Source organism: Ursus maritimus, unplaced genomic scaffold (genome assembly GCF_017311325.1).
Source record: "Ursus maritimus isolate PB19 unplaced genomic scaffold, ASM1731132v1 scaffold_13, whole genome shotgun sequence".
Lineage (NCBI taxonomy): Eukaryota > Metazoa > Chordata > Mammalia > Carnivora > Ursidae > Ursus > Ursus maritimus.
Window position 1 is genome coordinate 15,333,784 of NW_024423675.1, and position 16,852 is coordinate 15,350,635.

The 16,852-nt window shown below is 36.0% G+C and overlaps 1 long non-coding RNA gene across 1 annotated transcript in view; it reads right to left on the reverse strand.

The window, feature by feature from the left end:
• Positions 1 to 16,852, reverse strand: part of LOC103675864 — a 586,760-nt gene that overhangs the window by 25,627 nt on the left and 544,281 nt on the right. The window contains exons 10-11 of the long non-coding RNA XR_005834300.1: positions 10,200 to 10,547; positions 8,962 to 9,042 (exon numbers count right to left, since the gene is read on the reverse strand). This is a non-coding gene — a long non-coding RNA (uncharacterized LOC103675864). The remainder of the gene's footprint in view (positions 1 to 8,961; positions 9,043 to 10,199; positions 10,548 to 16,852) is intronic.

The window sequence follows — 16,852 nt, forward strand, 5'->3', positions numbered from 1 at the left end:
CAGGAATGGTAGGTGTCCTCCTTAATTCCCATTTATGCTTCCACACAATTCTCCCTCTTTTATCCCTAAATTCCCCAGTTTTAAATCTCATGTCACCAAACTGCTTCATATATATACCTTCATTATTGCTGTCATATATGTACCTCTTACATGTTAGTCCTGATTCTTCAATGATTTTCTCTCCTGCTCACCAACACTATATGGTACATGATTTCTGTTTAAATTGTTTGTTATTTCAAAACACACCTATATGGTCTTTCCAATGACCTTGACCTCTCAGGACCTTGAACCTCTTCTCCAAACTGGTCTGGTCTTTCTCTCTACTGCTCATTTCCATAGAAGTATCTTAGACTGTGGCATTGTCATGAACTGTAAACACTCCATAATCTTATTTCCAAATAACCAAACTCTAAGTCTGACATTAAGATGACCTCCAATTCATACATTCTATTATTTTTTCACTGACTCTCTTCCATTTGATGGTCTTTCTTCCCTTTCTACTAATCTTATATGATGCTATGGGCTAAACTGTGTCCCCCTCAAAATCTGTATTCTGAAGCCCAAACTTCCAGTACCTTAAAATATGGCTTTGGAGATGGGGCCTTAGAGAGGTAATTAAGATTAAATGAGATCATATGTGGGGCTCTAATACAACTTATCTGTTGTCTTCTAAAATGAGGAAATCTGGACACACACAGAGACACCAAGGGTGTGTGTGTACAGAAGAATAATCATATGGGGACACAGCAAAAAGGTGGCTATCTACAAGCCAAGGAGAGAGGCCTCAAGAGAAAGTTGCCAACACCTTGATCTTGGACTTCTAGCCTCCAGAACCCTGAAGACATAAATTTGTATCATTTAAGCCACGTGGTCTGTGGTATTTTAGTTATGGCAGCCCTAGCAAACTAAGACAGATTTTGGCAATGATAAGTAGAGTTCTGTTGATACAAATGCCTAAAGATATGCCAGTGACTTTGGCATGGCTAAAAGCTGAATGAATTTGAGTTGCAGGTTAAAAAAAGCCTAGGGACACCTAGGTGGCTCAGTTGGTTAAACATTCAACTCTGATTTCAGCTCAGGTCATGATTTCACAGTTGTTGTATCAGCCTGTGTGGCCTCTGTGCTCAGCAGGGATTCTGCTTGAGATTCTCTCTCTCTCTCTCCCTCCTCCCCTTCCCCCACTCACCTACATGCACTCTCTCTTTCTCAAAATAAATATATAAAATTTTGTAAGAAAGGCCTCAGGAGACCCCAACCTGACAACACCTCAGTCTTGGACTCCTGGCCTCTAGAACTGTGGAGGGAAAAATTCCTATTGTTTAAGCCACCCAGTCTGTGGTATTTGGTTAAGGCAGCCCCAGCAGACTAATATATATGGTAATCCATTAAAAGTACTCTCTCTCATACATTTTCTTCCATATCCCCTACACTTTTTATTATATTTGCTTCGCAAAACCACAACTCTAGTTTCACCCAATGTCTGCCTATTCTACACATGTAACATACATCTGAGTAAGTCTGAAGGAAGGGAAAAAAACCTTCATATTAAAACCACATTGGTCTTGTTTTAAAATTAAAACCACAGATGTCAACTGGGCCCTTAATTGCATTGCAATTATTTTATACTTATACATTGATTTTTCTACTCTCTTGAGATTATTTCACATATTCTCTTATCTCAAAGTTCTAATACTTAAATATCCTCACTCCACAATTAAAACTTTTCTTCTTCTTTTACTAAGAATTTGAAACAATAGAACATAATTTCCACCATCTTCCTTCCCTATGTCTCCTCATCAGCCAGCATCTACACCTGAATATGCTAATTTCCTACCTGCTACCAAAGATCTCTGCTTGTATCAGAAGATAAGCCCTTCATTTATTTTTACTATTTTTATAATTCCATTGATTTTTTTCATCTTGGAATAGTAATTTTTACAGGAGTTTTAAGTTTCCAGAAAAATATGCAGAAATTACAGTCTTTATATACACTTTCACCATCTCCGCATATTTTGTCCTATTATTAACATCTTGCATTAGTACCCACTAATCCATTTGTTACAATTGATGACACGTGTCAACACATAATTATTAACTAAGGTCCATAGTTGACATTAGCATTCACTCTTTGTGTTGTTTAGTTCTATGGGTTTTGACAAATGCATAATGTCCTATATGCAGCATTATACATAATATCTTGTTTGCTTCTAAGTTTTGGCAAATATGAATAAAGCTGCTGTAAACATTCTTTGCAGATTTTTGTGTGTATATATGTTTATACTTCATTTGGGTAAAAATCTAGGAGTGAGATTGTTGATTTTATGGTAAACTTATGCTTAGCTTTGTAGAAACTGCCAGAGCATCTTCAAAAGTGGCTGTATCACTTGGTATTCCCACCAGCAAAGACTGAGAGTTCTTACCATTCAATATCCTCCCAATCATTAGGTTTGTCAGTGTTTTAGATTTTTGCTATTCTAGTAGGTGTGCAGTAATATCTCTGTTGATTTAATTTGCAATTCCCAATGACATATGATATTGAACATCTTTTCACATGCTTATTTGTTAACTGTATATCTTCTTTGGTGAGATGTCTGTTCTGATTTTTTATTCCTTCACTTTAAAATTAGATCTTATTTGGTTTCACCAACTCAACAACATTATCTCAAGATCTCCCACAATTCCTTTTTTTTTCTTTTTTGCTCTCTACATAATTACTTCCATCACCAAAAAAAAAGTAGTAGTATTTTTTCCATCTTAAAAAAACAACTTATCTGGTTCCACGTATCCCCTTATTTTGTCCAAACTTAACAGCAATCAAGGTTTTGTCCTATTGTTTCATTAAAGCTACTATTTAGAACTCCATGTACTGTGATACCTGGGTAGCTCAGTCAGTTAAGTGTCTGACTCTTGATTTCAGTTCAGGTCATGATCTCAGGGTTGTGTGATTGAACCCCATGTTGGGCTCCACACTCTGCACGCGGTCTGCTTGTCTCTCTCCCTCTGTTCCTCTCCCCACCCCTCTCTCTCTCGAATAAGTAAATGAATAAATAAAATATTTTAAAAAAGAAAACTCCATGTACTATATCAAATGGTTGATATCAAATTCTTGCCTTCTTGATCTATCAATATCATTTTACATAACATTTTCTCCCTGTTTATTAATTTTCTTCACTTGCTTCCAATAAATATGATAAATACAGGTCTACCTCATCAGTTGTCCCTTTTGTCTCTCTTTTGTAATTTTGCCAATCTGTTTTATGTTGGAATGCATCATGGCTCAGTTCTTGGATGCCATTTTTTTCCTCCATCTACATCACATTCTTTGGTTATCCTCATGTTATCCTCATCTTTCATTATCCTCATGTTATTGGATACCATCTATTTGCTGACGACTACCAAATTTACATATCTTGTCATATTCCCTCTCTGAAATTCCACTGTCATAAATATAACTGCCATTTTAATATAATTTCATGGATTTAATACATCTTTCAAAACTAGCATGCCTATCACTGATTACCTGATTTTTCCTCTCAAACTGCCCACCACAAAACAAACAAAAAAACCAAAAACTGACCACCACAGTCTTCACCTTGTAAGTAGAAGATAAATGCATCTTTTCAGATATTCAAGACAAAGACTTTGTATTGTCAGCCAAACAGAACTTCTGGGATTAAAAGGTGCACTAAAAACAATTAAATTAAATATTTAAAAATATTTTTGACCAAAATTATTTATATTGGTGAACCTATGCAATAATTATATTACAAACGTATTTTTAAAAACATTTTTTAAATAAAAATGACATGGATCTAAAAATATGACTGGGGATATCATAATGGAAAAATCCCATAGACTGTATAATTGCTCTTACAGTTTGAATATATAATGCCATAAATAAGTGTTTCCAGCTTCAATCTATAATGCCATATCCTGGTTCTGTACTACCATTAAGTGTATGGGGGAAGATAGCTTGTCTTTCCAGTTGACACACCGCTAAATATGATAAGAAACACATATAACTGATGTTTGTCTCTATCAGTATCTTGTCTTCTCTGTCAGAGAACCTGGGCTTCACCTGGATGCCAGGGGACAGGATAGGACTCTGCATCCATTGTATGGAGTGTGTTAAATGTGAAAGGAGAATACATTGTATATTTGGAAACCAAAAGAACAATTAATAATTAGCTTGCCTGTGTCCTCCTCATTCTCAGAATGTAGCTGAACTACAGTTTCCAGTCTCCATGCAGTTAGATATGACCACATGACTGAGTTCTGCTCAATGTAATGTATATAGAAATAATGTGTACTACTTGCAGGCCTGGCTTATAAAAACACTGCAAGATATATTCCAGAGGACTATGTTTTTTGAGGTCATGTGTTGAAAATAGTAGAACTACAACTTAGAAAGATCTTGGATATCTGACTTACAGATAGAAAGAGCCAGCCAACAGCCATAAATATCCATTTGGGACTACCATTCAGTGTGACCTTTTAAAGTTATACGGAAAATACTAATCTATGATGTTACATGTCAGGATAGTGCTGTTTACAGGGGAGTTAATGACTGGGAAAGACCCAACTGGGGCTTCTGTGGTGCTAGCAGTGGTTTGCTTCTTGATATATATACTACTTATCTTCAGTTGTTTAAATTCACTAAGCTATGATTTTCATGATTTGTGCATTTTTATGTATATTTCAACAGTATTTATTTAAAAGATTAGAAGTATTAGTATGAATTCACAGAGGTTTTTTTTGTTTTGTTTTTTTGGTTTTTTTTTAAGAGAGTGAGGGAGAAAGCGCACGAACAGGGAGAGGGGCTGAGGAGGAGAGAGGATGAGAGAGAATCTTAAGCAGACTCCATACCCAGAATGGAGCCCAATGCAGGGCTGGATCCCATGACCCTGAGATCCATGACCTGACCCAAAACCGAGAGTCAGACACTTAACCGAATGAACCACCCAGGCACCCCTGTATTTTATCTTTAAAAATAATTTCTCGGGGCGCATGGGTGGCTCAGTCATTAAGTGTCTGCCTTCGGCTCAGGGCATGATCCCAGAGTCCTGGGATCGAGCCCCGCATCAGGCTCCCTGCTCTGCTGCGAGCCTGCTTCTTCCTCTCCCACTCCCCCTGCTTGTGTTCCCTCTCTCACTGGCTGTCTTTCTCTCTGTTAAATAAATAAATAAAATCTTTTAAAAAATTTTTATTTTCTAAAAAAAAAAAATCATTTCCACCTCTCTCCATTGAGGAGATTTAAAAAAAATTATCAATAAAGAAGCAATGATAACCCCTAGATTCTACTAAATAGAATCAGAGTTCCTTGGAGAAACGGCTGATTTCAGATCTGGGCATTATATGTACCAGATAAACTTGGGGAAGTGTTTTCATATCAGATGGCAAGCAAGACAAAACAAACAGACAAACAAAAAACCTACTAACAGTCACATTAAAAGACTAAGAGATCAAATCAAAGGGGTTCCTACTGTCTAGAGACAGTAATATTTGAGCATCAGTAATAATACCTAGTAGGTTGAAACACATTAAGTACATGTAATATTTGTAGTTCATCATAATTCTAAAAACAAAGCAACCAATTGCAGGATTCAGGAAAAATAGCAATTTTTAAAACTAATAAATAAAAGAATCAAGTATTTATTAATATTTTCTTTTAAAAACTGTACAACTACATAGCCAAATAGGAGATGGGAGAAATTTCTCATTATAGAAATACTTCAGCTGATTTAAAAAAAGGAAATGATTGAATTAGAATACAAATATGTAGTGCCTAATAAAATAATACATCTAGACATTAAATGTCAACGACTTTTAGTATCACAAAGTGAGGGACCGTGAAGCATCATGTGGCTCCTGACAGAAGAGCACAAAACCTCCTGTGAAGTCCTCTTGCCCCACCTAGATTGAACAAGCCTAACAAATCTTTTAAAATTGAGTATCAATTTAATGAAAATAGACATAGAATAATATATTAAACTACATAATGCCGACTGAACCAAAAAAAACCTGTGCAAGACTCATCTATCAACTGCTACTACTTCTTACAAATTAATAGTGGAGACCTCTTTTCTTTAATAAAGTACAAAAACACAATGAAAGCTACAGTGGAGTCCATTAGATTTTTAAATGACTTAATAGAGAATTACTGTGTAATCAACCAATTACTGTATATTTATACCTTATTCCAATACTGAAATTTTAAATTAACTGTGCAAAATATTACATTTGAGAGACAACTGTCAATCTACACTTAATTATTTTTTAAGATTTTATTGATTTATTTGAGAGCGAGAGAGCATAAGCAGGGGGAGGGGCAGAGGGAGAGGGAGAAGCAGAACTGCTGAGCAGGGAGCCCGATAAGGCACTCGATCCCAGGACCCCAGAACCTTGGGATCATGACCTGAGCCAAAGGCAGACACTTGACCAACTGAGCCACTCAGGTGGCCCTTAATTTTTATAATAATAGGGAATTACTAGATGCAGTAATACTACCGGGTTTATGTTTTTAAGAAAATAGAATCCTGTCTTACAAAGGTACATGCTGAAATATTAGAAATAAAATGGTATAATCTTTGGCATACACTATAAAATTACATGGTTAGAGGAGATGTGAATGAATGGGTGACAATGAAATAATGTTTCTATTAGGCTTCTGTACACTACCCAATCTATCTTGTGGATGTTCCAAATTCTCCAAAATTAAGTCATAAGAAAAGTGTCATGATAATAGATATAACCTGATGCCATCTTACGTTTTTTTTTTTTTTAAATAGCCATACAGATATACACTTGAATATGCACAGAAAAAAGCATATATTAGACACTGACAACAATGGTCCTTTCTGGAGAAGAGGACCACTGGGGAAACTGCAAGAGACTTTAAATGAAATGTTTGGTTATTACATTATGATAACTTGTTTTGTTTTATAAAAAAAGAAACATCCCATGGTAAAAAATTCTATCTGTACTGCTGAAAGTCCAACAAAAATATATTGCAGAGGGTTTGTAAAAAATAGACTATACATCATATCTTCTAATACAACACAAACAAAAAATAAGAGAAAAAACAAAATAGGAACTTTGTCTTGGGTATCAGAATTTGTGATCATTTTAATTTTATTTCTCCTTTTTCTATATATTCCAATGTTCTTATATTATGAAAAATATTTTTAAACATCACTATATATTTACTTGATAAAAAAAAATTTCAAATGAATCTTTCCCTCAACTCCCCACAGTTGACTCTCCTAATGCTTATTATCCTACCTACTTCTCATTTGTCCATAGCACTTATTACCTTCTTATACACAAAGTCCTTATTTTTATATTATAGCTTCTTGTCTTTCTTTTCTGTTTTTCTTTATATATCCCTGAAAACTATGACCTGTACATACATGCTATATTTATGTTGTTGAATTAATAAAAAATATGTTGTCATTCTCCAGAACCTGTTTGTATTCTAAATTTAAAAAAAAAAATGGGGGTGTCTGGGTAGCTCAGTTGGTTAAGCATCTGCCTTCGGCTCCACAGGGGCCTGCTTCTCTTTCTCCCTCCGCCTGCCGCTTCTCCTGCTTGTGAGCTCTCTCTCTCTCTGTCAAATAAATTTAAAAAATCTTTTTAAAAAATTAAAATTAGGGGCACTTGGGTGACTCAGTCAGTTAAGCGTCTGCCTTTGGCTCGGGTCATGATCCCAGGGTCCTGGGACTCAACCCCCTGTCAAGCTCCCCGCTCACTGTGGAGTCTGCTTGTCCCTTTCCCTCTGCCTCTCCTCCCACTCGTGCTCTCTCTCTCTCTCATTCTCTCTCTCAAATAAATAAATTAATTAAATCTTTTCAAAAATATAATTAAATTTTAAGGAAACTTTAAAAATTAAAAAAAAACCATAATAACAGAGAATGTGATTAGATCACCACTGCTGCATCCTCAAATCTTTGATGATTTGCGCGATTTCTGGTTTTTTCTCAGACATGTATTATTACATTGGAATCAAGAAGTTGGAAGCCAAGGGAAGCCCCAGGGTTTTCAATCCACCTTAGCTTAATACCCCCTACTATAAAGGCAAGGGAGCCCAGGACCTGAGAAATAGCTGATGCTGTCCTGCTTTATTTCTCTATTTTATTTTGTTTTTAATTACTGTTTCTGTTCTTCACTTCGATTGCTCTGCTCTGAATTCCAGTTACCTTCTTGGGTCCCTGACACCATGCTAGATTTAAAGGGCACTTCCCCCAGGAGTCTCAATGGCATTCCTTGAAACCCACAATTCTGAACAAGCTGTTTTCCTAAAACCAGCCTACACATGATGCCTCTACTTTTAAGTTAACAGATAATTCATGAAACCGTTAGGCCATGCCAGACCTCTTGCATGTCTCCTATATCAGTTCTGTAGAATAACCCTTTTGGACTTTTTCACTAGGTGTTTCCCTCCAGCACCATCAATACAGTCTAGTCATTTTTCTCATCCTCCATTCCAAATTGAACCTTCCCTTCCTTCCCTCCTTAAAAATCAGTGTTTTTTGAGACATGCTTCACATTAAAACCAAACCTCTACTCTCAGTTTAAATCCATTGTAGCCACCCCCCATAAAAAACAAAACAAAACACCCCTTGAAACCAACTACAATTAATTAATATATATTAATATAAATTATATGTTAATAAAATATTATTAAATAATGAAATTATTGTTATAATAAAATATAGATATAAAATAATAATTAATTAATATATATTAACTAATTAATATATATTGTTTATACTTGGAAATACTCTTTTCAATTGGTGGGGGCTGGATGTAGGACATTGTTTCTCAGATGCCTATGACTTTCTCTTCCCTAGCTGTAACCATATAAAATTATTGTTAGGATATTCCTGACTCTTGAATGAGGTATTCGGGTGGTATGGGACAAGTAAACATGACTATAATTAATCTCCGGCATGACTATGTTACCTGGAGTTACAGGATCTTCTATATCCAAGAAGCTGCTGTTTTTCATACAATTGACTCAAGTTGCAGAGTTCACAAAAAGAGCTAAACATAAAGAGAATTAATTACTGATGAGATATTTTGTACAAGTCCCAAGAGAAGTCATTATTTTTAGGAAAAACTTTTCAATATTTGTACTATAACTTATCAATATAATTGATTTTACAGACAAGTTAATACATATATCATATATATAGTAAATAGCATAAATTCATTGTAAGATTGGTTTTTCACTTGTGCATGTTATTTAAGTTCCAGAAATACTAAAGAATAGATAGTTGTAGATAAACCTCTATAGGTCTCAAGATATTGCAGATAGAAATCTAACTAATTTTTACATATTTAAACATTAAAATATTGATTTAAAAACCATTTGGAACCATGAAATGTTACAAGTACAATACTTCAATGGTATTAACAAATGTGGTTTAAATTCATTACTAATACTTAGTATTACCAGTGTTCACAGAGTCCAGACCTACTCCTGCAGTCAGATTTGCCTCAGAAAAGGATGATTTTTCTTTTATTGACAGTACCACTGTCTTGTTTAGAATTATTTTCAGTCAGTATAGAACATATTCACTAGAAGTATGAATACTAGGTCAGAGTACTGCAGTGGCATGTCTTTTCAGTAGCATGTTCTCCTTAATGGCCATAGTCGCTCTTAGCACATAGCTTCAGATTTTGTAATTTCCTAAGAGGTAATATTAATATGATTTTTACCAACAGATTTCAATAACTAATAAGAGATTTTAATAGACAAATTTCAAAATGTAAATAAGAGTCAGCCCCATGTATTGAATACCTCTGAGAACACCTAGAGGTACAAGAATTAACATATAGCCTCTGTCTTCTATTATATACATCGGCAGGGAAGACAAACACATGCACTTACAGCAGCATAAAATATACAACTTATTATCATGTACACTGAATACAAACAATGGTCAGAGAGAGTCAGGGCAAAAGATTTAAACACTCTGTGCTCCTGTTAACACAGGCTTTATCCTACAAATCTATTTTGATCAGCAAAGGAAAACCTCTCCTAATGGCAGAACCACTGATGCATAAATATTTGGTAGTCATACTTGTTGGTTCCTAAATTGGTCCAGTACACAAAAGGGCAAACACAGGCAGAAGAAAGACGCAGACCACTCCAGATTGGCAGGAGGCAGGTTTAATAAGCAAGAGAATTTACTTACAAGGCTTATCTCATGCAGTCACAAGAAGAGTAGATCTCGAAACCTGTCCACCAGAATCGTAAAAGTTTATACAGAGGTCTTAACTGGATTTAGCAGTGTATTCAGTCCAGATGGTCTCAACAACACATTGCTCTATCAAGGCTGTGTCCTTGAAAATGCTCCCCCTGTGGGAATGGTCGGCAGAGCATACATTCCAAGGATAGGGACAGGGTGAGAAGTCTCTTGTTGCCAAGATCCAAACTGTATATCACCCAGTGGTCATGGCCTCACAATGACCTCCTCCAAGAGGTCCTCCTCCTCTGTAGGTCCATACAGATATGATTTCAGAACATTCACATGTCAAAACTCCTAAGGAAATAAAAAGGACAAGCAGATTTTTATAACACCGTAATAGAAAATGGCTAATAGAGAAAAAAATAAATGGATTAGTGATTTATTGTTCTGATGACTGCAGGGTAGGAAGAAGGATTTGAAATGGTTATACATGCAGATATAGATTTCATATTTTAACACAAATTTAGGCAAAACTAAAAGAAACTATATGTACCATGACATGTGCTAAAATCCATCCAGAACTAAAAACAAATACATGAAGAAACAAAATTTAGGAATTAAAAGTTAAGAATAGATTTGAACCAGACAGATCTTGTGCAAGAAACAGAGAAGAAAATATATTTGATAGGATTTATCCTAAAACTCATTATTGTTCACATTTTTTCTTTTCAAATACAAATTCCAAATAAGCCTCAAAAGTCGAGCTTTATATCCTGATTCTAAGTGCACTAGTCCTTCTTTTCCGTGGTTTCGCTTGCCATAGTTTCAGTTACCCACAGTCAAAATCTCAGAAACTGAGCTTCTGAGATGATCCTCCTGCTGACATACCATCAGAGAAGGTCAAGAGTAGCCTCACACGACTTCACAATGCCTCAGTCATTCACCTCATTTTATCTCATCCCATAACCATCGTATCACGGTTCATCATAAGAAGGGGGAGTACAGTACAGGATATTCTGAGACAGACAGGGACCATAGTCACAACATTATAATATATTGTTATAACTGTTCTATTTTTTATTAGTTATTGTAATTAATTGCTTACTGTGCTTCATTTATAGATTAAACTTTATCACAGGTATGTGTATACAGAAAAAAAACATGGTATAGGAGGCATCCACGGGGGGTCTTGGACCATATCTCCTGTGGATAAGTGGTGACTAGTATATTCTTTTAAACAAAACAAACAATTAATTTTTCAGCTTAGCAAAGCAAGTTATATATTTTAGCACAACAGGAATGTTGCCATTTTAACGAGATAGGAGACAAGTGGATTATTATCAATGCTTTAAGCTCCTACTTCAGAAGACTAAAGTGTGCTATAAAAGTTTCTGATCCAATTTTAGAAAATATTTCAAATCCACTGAGATTCTCCATTCTCCACATCTCTGGAACATGATTATTTGAGAACATCTGTACTTTCACAAGACTGCATGCTTCTGTGTTGAGACATAAAAACATAGGAAAATTGAGCAAACCAGTTCATGTGGTTCACATCAAGAAAACAAACAAGGGAAAAAATTTAGAGTGCTGGTTACTCAGTTGAAAGATACAAATTGTCAAAGAAGTTAAAATTTTGCAGCAATGTGGACACGACTGGAGGAGATAATGCTAAGTGAAATAAGTCAAACAGAGAAAGACAATTATCATATGGTTTCATTCATTTATGGAACATAAGAAATAGGAAGATTGGTAGAAGAAGGAAGGGAAGAATGAAGGGGGGGTAAACAGAAGGGGGAATGAACCATGAGAGACTGTGGACTCTGGGAAACAAACTGAGGGCTTCAGAGGGGAAGGGGGTGGGGGATTGGGATAGGCCAGTGATAGGTATTAAGGAGGGCATGTATTGCATGGAGCACTGGGTGTTATACGCAAACAATGAATCATGGAACATTGCATCAAAAACTGGGGATGTACTGTATGGTGACTAATATAACAAAATAAAAATTATAAAAAAAAAATAAAAGGGAATCTGATGATAAAAAAAAATTTTGCTGAGGGGCGCCTGGGTGGCACAGCGGTTAAGCGTCTGCCTTCGGCTCAGGGCGTGATCCCGGCGTTCTGGGATCGAGCCCCACATCAGGCTCCTTCGCTGTAAGCCTGCTTCTTCCTCTCCCACTCCCCCTGCTTGTGTTCCCTCTCTCGCTGGCTGTCTCTATCTCTATCGAATGAATAAATAAAATCTTAAAAAAAAAAAAATTTTGCTGAGAACTTATATTTAGCAGTCTCAACTAGATTTCTCCTTATAACATGTCACACAATTGTGGTTTTAAATAAAATCTACAATGTTAAGATTATACTCAAGACAACATGTATTGATTTTAGGTATAAAATATATATATCCTTATCATAAGCATTTTTTATAATAGAATATTTAAGAAATAAGAGAAAAATACTCTCGGCCATCTCAAATAATTATATTTTGGTGTATTAAGCAACAATTTATAGCCTTAAAAACCTCTGTAAAGAGGTGCTATAAAATATCCCTACTGTTTCCTCAGAACAATTTAACTGAAATACGAATTATAATTTTTCCTTATTTGAAATATTCCCCTTTGTTTTTCTTCTTTCTCATGCTTTGTATAAATTCTGTAACAAATAACTGCTTTGATTTGAAAAGAGACAATTCACTTCACTCATGCTATTTTTAGAGCACAGATATTAATTTATGATTTTATTGGTTTTGGTTTAAATAGTACCTAGGGGGCAAATTGCAAACTCAAGCAACCGAGATCTAAAAACTTCATAATGAACAGAAGGAAAGCAAAATTAAAATGTATGACAAAATAAAAAATGCTTCGGGGCACCTGGGTGGCTCAGTCAGTTAAGTGGCTGAGGCTCAGGTCATGATCTCAGGGTCCTGGGATCGAGGCCCATGTCAGGCTCCCTGCTCAGCCGGGGGTCTGTTTCTCCTTCTCCCTCTGACCTTCCTCCCTGCTTGTGCTCTCTCTCTCAAATAAAATCTTTAAAAAATGAATGAATGAATGAATGAATGAATGAATAAATAAAGCAAGCAAGCAAGCAAGCAAGCAAGCAAGCTTCAACAATCCTTTTGCACTTCACTTACCATGACAAGGTCTGGGCTGGTTCTGAGTTGTTCCTGAATTTGTCCCAATTCCAAGATGTGGTCATCTGTTCTCTATTTTTAACTTTCTAAATTTTAGTTTTTCCTTACATTTAAAAAGTGGGGAGGGAGGCTACATTTGACAGCAGGTTAGCATTGAGGTGGCATGCGTGTGAAGTAACAGAAATACAAGGGGAAAGAGTAGGAAGAAACAAAAAGCTATAATAGACTTCTCTGGAAAGTGTCCTTCTATGCCAACTCACCTCAGGATCTTCTGGAGTTGTAAAACTACCGCATAGTTAATATCCGTCTTGAAGCTCTTTAACTACACTATTCAATTACAACAGGGATGTATGTAGGATATTTTGGGCAAGTGTCCATTCGGGCTCACAGGTACAAACTTTGTGTGTGTGTGTGTGTGTGTGTGTGTGTGTGTGTGTGTACCCACATGTCTGTGTGTGTCTATATGTTCTGCATATTTGGGTATATGTATATATATATGTACGCATATATGTATTTACAGTGTTACTACAGTATTTCTACATCTCAACAACATTAAATCCTCAGTCACTTCTCTGATTATTTCCATCACCTTTCAGTAAATGACTTCTCTGAATCTTGCCACTTGTAGCCCTCTTAACAGGTGAACCATTTTTCTACCACAATCCATATATTAACGGTCCTGGAGTTGGTGCTAAGTGTCCTCTTTGCATTCCATTGTTGCTCTCAGATCATTCTCCCTTCTTTACTTTCGAAAGCAAATAATACTGAATTCCATGTCACTGGTCCATATTACTACACCTCAGTGGTTCTTTTCTTCTACACTCTCAGCTCATCCCCACTTATATTTTAGCTTCCTGCCTACTGTCAATTCCTCCAACACTGCTCCTGTATTAATTTTAGGTAATATAATTATACACAAAGATAATCATTACTTGAACACTTCTCTTCCAGTGATCTTGCCTTGCACACTGCCTCAGCTATTCTCTGCCATAGTCATGTCCTAGACCTTGCTATTACACAGTAATTTTCCTCCAATCTTAATTTCAAGCATCCCACATTGTTATCGAATGAACTATGCCACTCCTACCCCAAATTCATATCTTGAACTCCTAGCCCACAGTACCTCACAATATACCGTATTTGGAGAAAGAGCCTTTAAAAGGGGAATTAAGGTAAAATGAGGCCATATAGGTGGTCCTTAAAACCACTATGATGATGTCTTTACAAAAAGAGATTAGGACATAGACATTTGTGTTCTCAGACAAAAGACCATGTAAAAACAGAGGAAGAAGATGGCCATCTGCAGCCCTAGGAGAGAGGCCTCAGAATAAAACCAACCCTGTCAAAAATTTGATCTTGGACTTTTAAGCCACCAGAACTGTGAAATAAATTTTTATTGTTTAAGCCACCCAGTCTGGGGTATTTTTAAGGCAGCCCTAGCAAACTAACACACACAATATCTACAACCCCTATCTTTCCAACACATTTCTTTTATTATACAATCTCTAACAATTTTTCAACCCACTGTAACCTAGACCTATTGATCATACAGTCCTCATCTCCCTGATTTCCTTCTTGCCCTCTTTTCCCAACTTAAAATCCATGTTTAACTGTTTTTAGCTTTTTACTGAATTGTAACATGCACACTGGAATATACATGCCATATATATGCAGCCTGATGAATTATTAGGTGAACGTTCCCTGTAACATCCTGTAACGTGGTTAATCATTTGATCCTTTCTTGTCCTTCTCTTCCTTCATTGTATTACTGGCGTAAACACTGTCCTGGTTAAATCCAATTCTCCCTCTACTCTACATGTGCACCTGTAAAGGCAAATGAGTCCTGAAAAATATCTGCAGCCATGTGGGCCATTCTCACGTCGAATTCTAGAATGGCCTTGATGCTGATTATCTTGATCTACTTTCTCTTTAACTTTCTAGACCAGGGGTCAGCAAGCTTTTCCACGAAGACCAGATACTGAATATCTTATTCTTTATGAAATATATGGTCTTTGTCATAACTGCTCAACTAAAGCATAGGCATGGCTGTGTGCCAATATAACTTCATTTACCAAAAACAGGCAACATGGCCTGCAGTTTGCCCATCCCTGTTCTAGACTATTATGTACAATCTTCTCTTTTTTCCTCTAACAGGCAAAATGGCCCAGCCCATCCTGATTCTTAAATGATTACCTTGATTCTTAATCTGATTAGAAAATTGAATCAATCTTTAAAAAGAGTATTATCTCCCTCCATTAAGCCTAGACATTGCCAGCACCTAGACACGTGCTGTTTTCTCTATCATCACTGTACGTTAATTTCCCATACTCCTAAGGCCAATATTTTCAATTGTTCAATAGATCCTATATCTTATCATCTGCTAAAAACAATTCAAGCAATCTTTCTTTCTCCCAACTCATCTATTTTTTTCTGTCAATTGCAAAAACAAAAACAAAAAATTAAAAAAAAAAAACCAAAAAAACCCTTAACACCCACATCCCCTTCCTTTTTACATACTTTGACCAGGTTTTCTATATTCCCTGAATTCAATACCTCCTCTCTGTTTGCTCTTTAACAAATACTCTCAGCAGGCTTTTGCTCTCACCACTACCCTAAAACTGCCCTTACAAGGGTCACTGATACTATTCTCATTGCAAAATCCAATGATCAATTCTCATTTTGAATCTTTCAGTAGCATAGGGCATAATCGACCCCTTCATCCTCCCACACTGTTTCTTCACTTGTCTTTCAGTACACTTCACTCTTCTGTTGTGTTTTTTTTTTTTCTCCTATTGCTGCTCATTCTTAATCTCCTTTGTTGGTTAATTTTAGTGTGATGACATTCATAATATGGGAGGGCTCAGATATCAGTCCTTGACTTTTTTTCTCTTCTATCAGCCCTCACTCCAATGGTTTCTGGTTTTTACATACTATCCATATGATAACACTCCAAATTACTTTGATTTATAACCAAGCCTCTCCTTTCAACTTCAAAATCATATGTTGAACTACCTCCATAATAAAATTAGTCTACCTTTAAGTAGTATCAAAATATTGTACTATTATCCAATTTAACATGACTAAAGCTAAATCCCAGTGTTTGCTCTCACTCTGCTCTACCTACAATTAATGCAACTCCATTTGTCCGATTGCTTAGACCAAAATGTATTGTCATCCTTGCCTTCTTTTTTTCACATTCAACATAAAATCCATCTGAAAATTCCACTGATCTTCAAAATATCTACAGAATCCAAGTTCTTCTCCTGAACAACACTGCTAACACCTTGCTCCAATCCAATACAAGGTCTCTTCTGGATTTTTGTAAAACACTTTTTTTTTTTTTTAACATTAGTCTGACTTGACTGTATCTGTGAAGAGCCCTGTGAACTGGTGAATGTCTTAAATATATCCCATCTCTCATACCTGTTAGGGCATGCACCTTCCATGTTGTTCCTGTTCCTTGATGGCTTCCAAATCCAGATAACCCAAATCTTTTGTTCCCAAAGTAGTCCAGGTAAAACACGAGAGGAAT